Raw genomic sequence first — 9,475 nt, forward strand, 5'->3', positions numbered from 1 at the left:
AGAACCTCCTCAGCCATTTTACCACCTATTTTATAGGCTTATTCAAATGATTTTCATCCTTCAGGGAAATTGTTTTGCATCAGAAAAAGAAAAGGCCTAAGAATACTCAAATGAATCATTAGCAATAGCATTCTTGGCTCAAAGTACCAGACCCATTCCCTATAAATAAAATCTGTTCGTAGATAATTTGTATATACAACTATATATGTGATGTTAATTAGCTTTAAGATAAAATAAATTATATGTGGTTAATTTTGGTTTATATAGAAGTCTTGAATCAGTGTTGTTTTAAATAGAATTAAATAACTTCTTCAAGATGCGAAGAGATCATGTTATCCAAATAGGATAATCCTTTCTCTCCCCAAACAAAATGGTCTATATACTGGGAATTTCATTCCTGTTTGTCTCCTTTTCCATATTATAACTAAATGTCAACCACACACTTGGTAGATTTCCATGTAGGGAGAAAATGGAAAATCACTGCACCCTCCCTCCCTCACCCCAAAGATACAGGTGCTCTCCTGGTGCAAGGGCATGACTTGAAGAGAGAGCAATTACAAGCATGAACAGGAGAGCATGGGGAGGAAACTGGTGGGGACTCAGTCTTTCTCTTGCACAACTGCTGTTCCTTAGGAACTCAATGAAATTGAGACCAAAACATATTTTTCTCCACTCTGTGCCTGGCTAAAGGCACTAGGGGTCACTCCAAAGTCCGAAAAAGAGGACAAGAGGACTGACCAGTTGCTGCAAGCCCACATCTGACTTTCAGATCTCAGCACATGGATCTCCAACCAGTCATCTGTATTGGCAGCTGTGATCTCTGATGGTTCGTTTTTTAATTTAAAAAACATCTGGATTTCCTAAAGTGCCAGGAAAGTTTGTAGATAAAATCTCAAATTATTTAATCAAATATAGTATGTTTTCGTTTTGCTTGTATTGTTTTATTTAATAAAAGCTAGAGGTTTACAGAGGAGGGAATGCCGGTTTCACATGGTTATGTGCTGCCACTCAGCACAGTCAGTGGCTCTGCCTTTTAGACTCTAGGATGGGAGCTCCAGAGCCACCCTGCCTGGGTCCGCAGTGTGGCCCTGTCATGCCCTGGCCTCTAAAATTAGGATAGTATTGGTACCTCTCTCAGGACTGGGGCAAACATTAAAGAAGGTGACAGATGTAAAGTGCTAAGAATTGTTTTTGGTAGATATTGAGCATTCAAAAAAATGTTCTCATGGACATTACTTTACATTGCTATTACAATGTTATCTACTCCCTGGCACTTGTCTGTAAACACCTTTGTCCATATCCAGGTCTGTTATGACTGACATTGTATTCACTATTTGTAAGAAAAACTGAAAAACAATAGTAGCTTTTGATGACAGTACTGAAATGCTTGAAAATGTGATGGTTATTCCACTAATCAAGGAAGTCTTGAAGATTTTCCACATTTTTCCAGAACATTCTGTACCTATAATAACTATGGTTGTGATATAGTAATAGCTGCTGTGTGGACTTACTCATTATATAATATTTTGGCTTGTGATTTAAACCGAATGCCTGAGACAGCAAAGTACCTGATGTAGCGTGACAAACTTAGACATCCCAGGGCTGGTTTTCTTCCATACAGGTCTTAGGTTGGAAGTGTGGCAGAGACCCCCAAACTATACCAATAAGCTATGTCTCTTTTCTACATAGTGCAAAGCAGTCCCTTTAGAAATTTCCCAGACTCCTTCACTTCTAAGTGAAGTGAAATAACAAGTTCCTACCAATATAGTGTGAGCGCAAGGAGTATGTCAAATCTAGAATGAGCTGAGAAACTGCAAGTGTGCTGTATTCTCCTTTCTCTTCTACTGGCAGCTGCATACAGAGGACTCAGGCTCAGAGGATGCCAGTGCTACAAGACAAAAGAGGTTAGGTCCCTGAATCGCTCCATGGAGAACTATCCACTGGTGAGGAATGTCTTCATTGGTGGGTTACGTAGCAATTAGTAAACCTCTATTGTGTTGAACCACTGAGATTCTGGAGTTTCGTCACATTGGTTCATGCTACTGTGACTAATAGAAAAAATAATAGAGTAATCCCAATGGTTCACTGTTGCTTCAAATACTGACAAACTCTTTTTTGAGATTTGTTACTAGGGCCTCTCAGCATTAACAAATTTTCATTGTTTTAACTTAGAGTTAATTTTTTTAGACATGGCCAAAAGCCATTTAAAGTCTTGGAATAGAACTTTTAGGTGTAGAAATTCTCAATGTATTCTTAGAAATCATTTTTATGACGTAAATCCAGTAAATTAACTATAACAATGGCATGGAGGGCCATGTAACAGTTCCTTCAGATCATATTCAGAAGCCTTAGTATGTTGAACCACACTATTGAGCAGCAGGCCTGGTTTCTGATTCCAGCTCTGCTTCTTGATTTTCAACCACAGTCTAAATTTTAATTCCAAAAACCAAGATGACAAAATTGTGGGCATAGTATAGAAACATTTTTATTAAAAGCTCAAAAAATTTAAAAATAAATACCAGGCTAGGCTTTGAATGGTAAGTAAAATATCCATATGGCAGTGTTATCAAACATCCCTACTTGTTGCAGTGCATGATGGTATTATTGCCTAGATATATTCAAATTCTTCTTTGTAAAAATAGCTTTATTTAAAATTCTAATATCACCTTTCAGTGAGATATATCACATAATCAAATGAATAATATTGGGATATAGAATTGTGTAACATTTAATCAGCCTGTGTGTTGTTATCAGCAAACCTGAAACAGCTAGAAAGCAAAAGTTTAAAGGATTCCTGATATGACCGAATTGGTCTCTGGAGTGGGACTGATTTTTGGGAAAAGTTTACGCCTGGCTTCTCCCTTCCCATTTCTGCTTTGCCACTACCTTCCCATGCCTCTCCCCAGAGCTGCAACTCCAGGGTTTAGTTGGCCTTGAGCGTGTGGGCACTCTTGCAGATAATTCTTAAAGATACCTATCTAAATAAACAATTTGATTGCAAGATATATATTCAAGATGAGCTTGGAACATCTTGCTGTGCCAGCAAGTAAGGAAATGCTAAAAAAAAAAGAAAAAGAAAAAAAAGGTGAGGTTATATCAGAGGGACACAATTTGACAGCTCCCATTGGACAAAAATGGAAAAACGTAAGAAGCAGAATAAAGTCATATTGGATTACAACCAAATATGAAAAATAGATATTCAAGTATAAAATAAATATTTATGAGTCCATGAGAACATGCAAACTTCATATCCAGAAGAACTGCAAAGAATTTACACAGTCTACCCTCAAGAGAATGGAGCATAATCTGCCACTCCTTAATTACGGGTTGGGTGTAGTGACTTCCTTTTAAAGAGCACAGAATGGCACAGTGGAGAATCCTGACAAACACTACTTCAGTCACGTGATCAAGGTCAACATCAAGTCAGCATCAACAGTGCTATATCATATTGATATGAAATGTTGAGAACAGTGCTATGCCTCCATTGTCTTCTGCAAGATCCATAGCCCCACTCTAACAATGACAAAAATATGAGACAAATCCCAACTGAGGGCCATTCTACAAAATAACTGACTAATACTCCTCAAAACTGTCAAGGTCATGAAAACAAAAGAGAAACTGTTACAGCCAAGAGGAAAGTAAGGAGATGTGATGACTGAATATAAAATAGTATCTGGGGTGGATCTTAGAACATAAAAAATGGACTTCATGTGAAACTTAAAGAACCTGAATAAAATATGGCTTTAGTTAATTATGTATCAATAATGGTTCATTAACTTTAACAAATGTATCATACAAATATAAAACGTTAATAGGGAAAGTGGGTGTGGAGTATGTGGGAACTCACCATATTATCTTTATAATTTTTCTGTAACTCTAAAAGTGTTCTAACATAAAAAAGTTTATTTTAAAAAATTGTTACAATTTTTCAAGATCCCATGTAAGGTTGTTTGATTTACTGATGATTTAAAACTGAGCTTGGCAAACTTTTTTTGTCAAGTGTCAGATAGTAAATAATTTAGGTGTTGTCAGCTATGTATAGACTCTGCCACATATTATTTTTCATTTTTAACCCTTTAGAACAATATAAATCATTCTTAGCTAAATGGTCATGCAAAAACAAGCTGAACAAAATATCAAAAATATCAAGTACCATAGTTGTAGAACCCCTGATTTAAAATAAGGTTTTGAAAATAGGTCCTTACCCATTTGTTTATTCAATCACCACACACATAGCTTTTTCCTAGTTTCCAGGTACCACTGCTGCTTCTTCAGGTCCAAGAACCATCTCTTCTTTTTCATCTGTGTCAAATACATCATTCCTAGTTAATTTCATCTTTCCCCATGAGACAAAGTTAGTAATGGTGGTAGTACCCATAATGTCATGGCTCTCCAGACCTGTTTAATTGGAACATTATAGATCTTCTTGCCTTTGCAGTTCTCTACTACCATTTATTCAGGACACTGCATCATCTATCCAGCCGCCAATGAATACTGACTTTCAGTGACCCTCTTAGAGGGTATGGTTGATGACAACCTCAAATAAGTCTCACTCAAAGTGTGTGGGAAATATGAACAATAATTAATTTTTTAAACATGGTATTATTACTGTTCTGAATTTTATAGTATAAAGGTTGAACAACATACCTGGTAATCATGTTCCGCCTGAGACTAAGCTGTTATCTCTCCATCCCTAGATGTACTCTCTTCCAGCAATGCCTGCATCACAGCCTTCTACACACCGCCACCATTGAGGGGGAGAAGCATGGACCCCTGGCATAGAGTGGGGAAAACACTCCCATTTGCACAAAGGATATCCTTTCTCCATCCAGCATAATATAAGATCAATCTAGGAAAGGTCAATGTCACCACATTGATCAGAAGTAAAAGAGGACATGGACTAAGAGGGCCAGTTAGTGTTGGGAAGCCATAGTCACAGCTGTTGGAGGAGGTTACATGTGCACATTTCCAGGAGCCTCCCTAAGTCATGGTGCACGATCTGTGGAGGAAGTGCGGGACTTCCCTGGGAGAGTTAACATTGCCCTAGCAGGAGAAGCTGCCACCAAAGTAACCTCTGTCACCATTCCCACGTGTTCTTATCATCACTACCATCAGATGCTAAAGATGAGAGGCAGCCCTGTAGTTGGAATATGGATAGCTAAGAGCAGGAGCAAGGATCTGAGGTACATTGGCCATAGCCCAGAGTCCTGGACCCCTAAGTGAGTGAGAGTCACTCCACCATGCTGGGAACGCAGTCTTACACAGTCCCCTAGAAGGAATTCCATGCATGTCAGCCAACTAGAGGTATCTGCTTACCTTTCTAGAACTGGGCTCAACCCCAGGGCCCTGAGGTGACCACAAAGCATAGATGAATCTTGGGGCATTTTGTTGACCCAATGCATAGCAAAGTTAGAGACTGAGGATCAGGGAAATTTCTGAATGAGAAAAGTAGTGACTGGGGAGCCTGACATGGCCAGTTCTAGCTCATTCCAAGCCATCAAGGGGAGAGAGACAATTTCAACAAAGATTCTTCAAAATGTAGGGGCTTCAGAGGTGGGGGCCCCAGTGCAGAGACCTGTGCTTGTTTGGTCTAAAACACCATTGCCTCTGCTTGATTCAGCAGGACCCTAAAAGTCCATCTGAAAGTCCCTGGAGAATCATGCAGAAGTATATGGAAAATCTACATTCAAACTAATCCCTCCCCCTCAACTGTTGTAAGCATTGAAGACAGGGATGAAAAACATTTCTGGAATTTTTTAAGAAGTATACATATCCTGCAATCCTATTCCTTCAGGCCCTTGCTGTCTAATAACTAATTTGCAGAACTCAGACTAAGATGTTAATCCTGATAATATCTTAATTCCAGATAATGTACTTTTATTTAACAAGATCTTTTTAATACTTAACATAAAGTTGTAACCTCTGACTATGCTTGTTGAAACATGTGTATTCACAATTAACTGGCCACAGAGCATTACTGAACTCTAGCTACTTGTAGGGGATTATCATTTTAAATTTACCCTGCTGAATTTATTTTGAAACTCAACTAATAGAAGGAATATTTATTTAAGGATTTTTTTTTTTTTTTTTGCGGGGGGTATAATCTCTATTATTCCAGATACTCTAACATTTAACCCAGAATTATACCAGATAATTAAGAAGCCATGTGCTTGGACTGAATATTGTTGCTGCACCCAGCTCTTCCCAATGTCCCAAGTCCTGTGCTTAGGGTTGTTTTTATTAGCTTGTGTTTCAATGTGGCACCACTGATCTAACTTCAGGGGAAAGCAGCACCAATACCATGTTTTCTGAAAGGGTGCTTGTAGAGGGTGCAGTTCATCCAAGTCCACAATTTTATGAGAACCTAGAGCAGGAAAAAAACATTCATCAATTTTTTCTGAATAACCGGTTGACTTTTATAAACAAAACGTGGTGGTCTATATAGGCTTTCTTGTTTACTGCTAGCAAAGTCACAGCTAAGTTTGAGGCTCATCTCCAAAGACTTACCAGCATCACAGTGTGCCCCAAACTGACTTCAGAGTCTAACTTTTTAGTTTAGTTTAGAGTCTGGGTCTATCTTTTTGTCCACATTTTCCTACCTCATTTTGTTTTTTCATATAAGCTTTAATTCTTTTGTGTTGTTGGCATATTTTTACATCAGCCTTATATTCTTTTTGGAACAAGGCTGGTTATAAATAATTAAGAATTGTGACAAAAGTGCTTTAGAGAGACTTGACGTTGTTGCGGGAAGAGTGTGGGCTTTGGAATAACGCAGGTTTGGCTCACAATTAGATCTGCTGCGTTGAGCTCTGTGACCTTTGGCAAATTTCTTTTCTTGATATGTTACGTTCCAGAGGTGTTATAACCGGTGATTAATCCTGTTCCCATTGTTCCTAATGCCGTCTTCCGTTGAGCTTTTCTATGCATGCGGAGCTCTCCAACATGTATCTCTTTATGCTGGCTAATGAGGTAAGACAGTCTTAGATAATTTCACTTGGAGATGAATGCCAACATGAGGAAAGATGTGGAGACCCAGATAGGAGCTATGTTCTCTAAAAAAGCTAGGAATGAGCATTAAGATCCCTTAGGTTATGGTAAGGTATACCTTTTTAAACCTTTAATTCTCTGTTCCACCCTCCGATTCATACTTTGACCTGTTGCTCAATTTAAACTACTTATTTTAGTGGCTTTCATCAGAAAACACAAGACAAAGCATTTAATTTTCTGGCTGTCATCAATATTTCCCCCCCCCCCCATTAATGAAAACAGGACTACATCTCAACGATATACCATGCATCAAAGAGATAGTGTCAAACCTCAAAACAAACAAACAAAAATAACATAACCAATCTTAACAAATCTCTTCTATCTAATGAATGAATTTACAGTTTCAAAGAATAGTAAACCTGTCAAAAGGAATTAAGTGATATGTTGCACCAGGAATAACTTTCTGTGTCTGGCATTTGTGTTAGGTTGTTAGTAAGAAGAAAATAGAACATGCGGACCTTGATAATAAACCTGTCTTTGATATTACTGTTAAACTTGACTCTTCTGGAGATTAAAGTGGCAGGTAGTAAAATGTATCATGGAAACATAAATGTGATATTTTTGTTCCATTTGAGGTTTCTCATGGAAAATGGTTGTGTGACTGGTCTGTGAGCAGCACTTTATTTATAATCCTATTTGCAAATTGGAGAGATTTCACCTCAGAAGGCAATCGAACACACTGCTCTAGCTTTTGTGATTCTGAAAATGTCACTGCTGTCATTTGTCAAATATGCCTGAAATCTTCCTTTTCAATAATAAATGACATCTCCCACTCCTTTTGGGTGAAACTTTTCACTCCTTTTTATCTTCTTTTAGAAAAAGAAGTCTAAATAAAAAAAGAAATATTTGGATTTGTAGTTTTACAACAGGGATGAAGTTAATTTCTTGTGTATTAGAACTATGGATTAAGTTATTTTGGTGCAACACAATAAGCCTTAACTTCTTTTATTTATTTTTTTTACCTTGGGATGGAATACCATTATATTGATTCATAAAATGGATTATATTTGTTTTTACTTGAAAAAAAAATCTCATGGAGCAAAAATAGCCTTCCTTGCAAGCAGATTTTTACCTCCTTCTCTGTGGTTCATTCCTTGCTTTTCCTTCCATAATCCCCAGGACATGCCTCACCTTTTCCTCCTGCTTACCTGCTAAAGTCCACATAATTGCACTTTCTTCCCTGGGAATGTGTAAATCCCACAGCCATGTCTTCTGCCTAACCTGTCTGTCCTTTGGCCACTGGCTTAACTTCTCTGCTGCTAGGTTACATCATCTGTGAGATGTGGATTGCACCCCCTCCCATTCTGGGGGATGCTGGGAGGATTAATTAATGTTTGCAGTACACATCGAAGCTCAGGGCTGCAAGGTACCTTATAAACTCAAAGTACCCCTAGGTTCATAGCAGGCTCAGTTATGAGAAAGCACTAAACACAACCCTTCCCCTCTCTGGAGCTCAGTGACCTTTCTATCTATCCCACTAATTCCATGGTGTCTCCCAGAGGAGTCTTCTGTGCCTCTCCAGCCTGGATTCGCTTTTAACTTAATAAATGCAGCAAACATGGAAGGCATGTACTGAAAAAAAGAAGGGCCTTATTTATTTAAGTAATGCTTGTTCACCTGGAACATAATAGCAGCTGGATTTGTGCTGAATCAAAAATCTATTTGTTCCAGCAGATCACCTAATGTTGTTTATCAAATTTCATTCCCACTAACAGAATTAGGCTCCCAAACCATTTCTAATCAGTTTTTTCTCCTTCATTTTGGATTTCAAATGAAGGGATACATTTAGCACGGTCATAATTACCAGAGGAATGGTGGATTCTCCTTTGTCTATGTCTGAACCAAGCTTTCTAAAACAGCATCTTCTACTCAAGATGTCAAAAAATGTACAATTACTTCTATTCCATATATATCTTTGGGAATGGCAAGCTGACTAGCAGATGCTTTGCAGATTCCTGGATATTGTGGTCATGTAAAAGTATTCTTTTTAAGGTGCAATCTATAAGAACTATTTTATCCTATTAATTAAACTTAAGTCCAAGATATAAAATCTTCATTGCTATCTTAAAAATTGTCTCTAACTTGAAGCCATTTTTACATTGTTTTTCTAATAATGAATATAGGCTCAGCTGGACTCAATCTATATCTTTGGATTTCTTCCTCATTGGGCCAATGAGTCAATGACTTTGAAATGTCATAACTGGGCTAGGTGAGCCATGAGACCCTCCAAACCAGAGCCGGGTAGTCAGATGGTGATTTAGACCCAACCAAAAAGAGAAAACACGGCTAGGTCTCCAGTACTAATTGCCACTCTGTGAAGAAGCATGCAGTGGTTTGGGTAAATCAGGTGGTTTTGTTAAAATTTTCATAGGGTCGAAGCCACGAAAATACCTCCATGGGAAGAGAGACAGTGACTTCATGAATATTC

Source organism: Pteronotus mesoamericanus, unplaced genomic scaffold (assembly GCF_021234165.1).
Source record: "Pteronotus mesoamericanus isolate MK-2021 breed Mesoamerican mustached bat unplaced genomic scaffold, CSHL_Meso_final contig_74, whole genome shotgun sequence".
NCBI classification, from domain to species: Eukaryota; Metazoa; Chordata; class Mammalia; order Chiroptera; family Mormoopidae; genus Pteronotus; species Pteronotus mesoamericanus.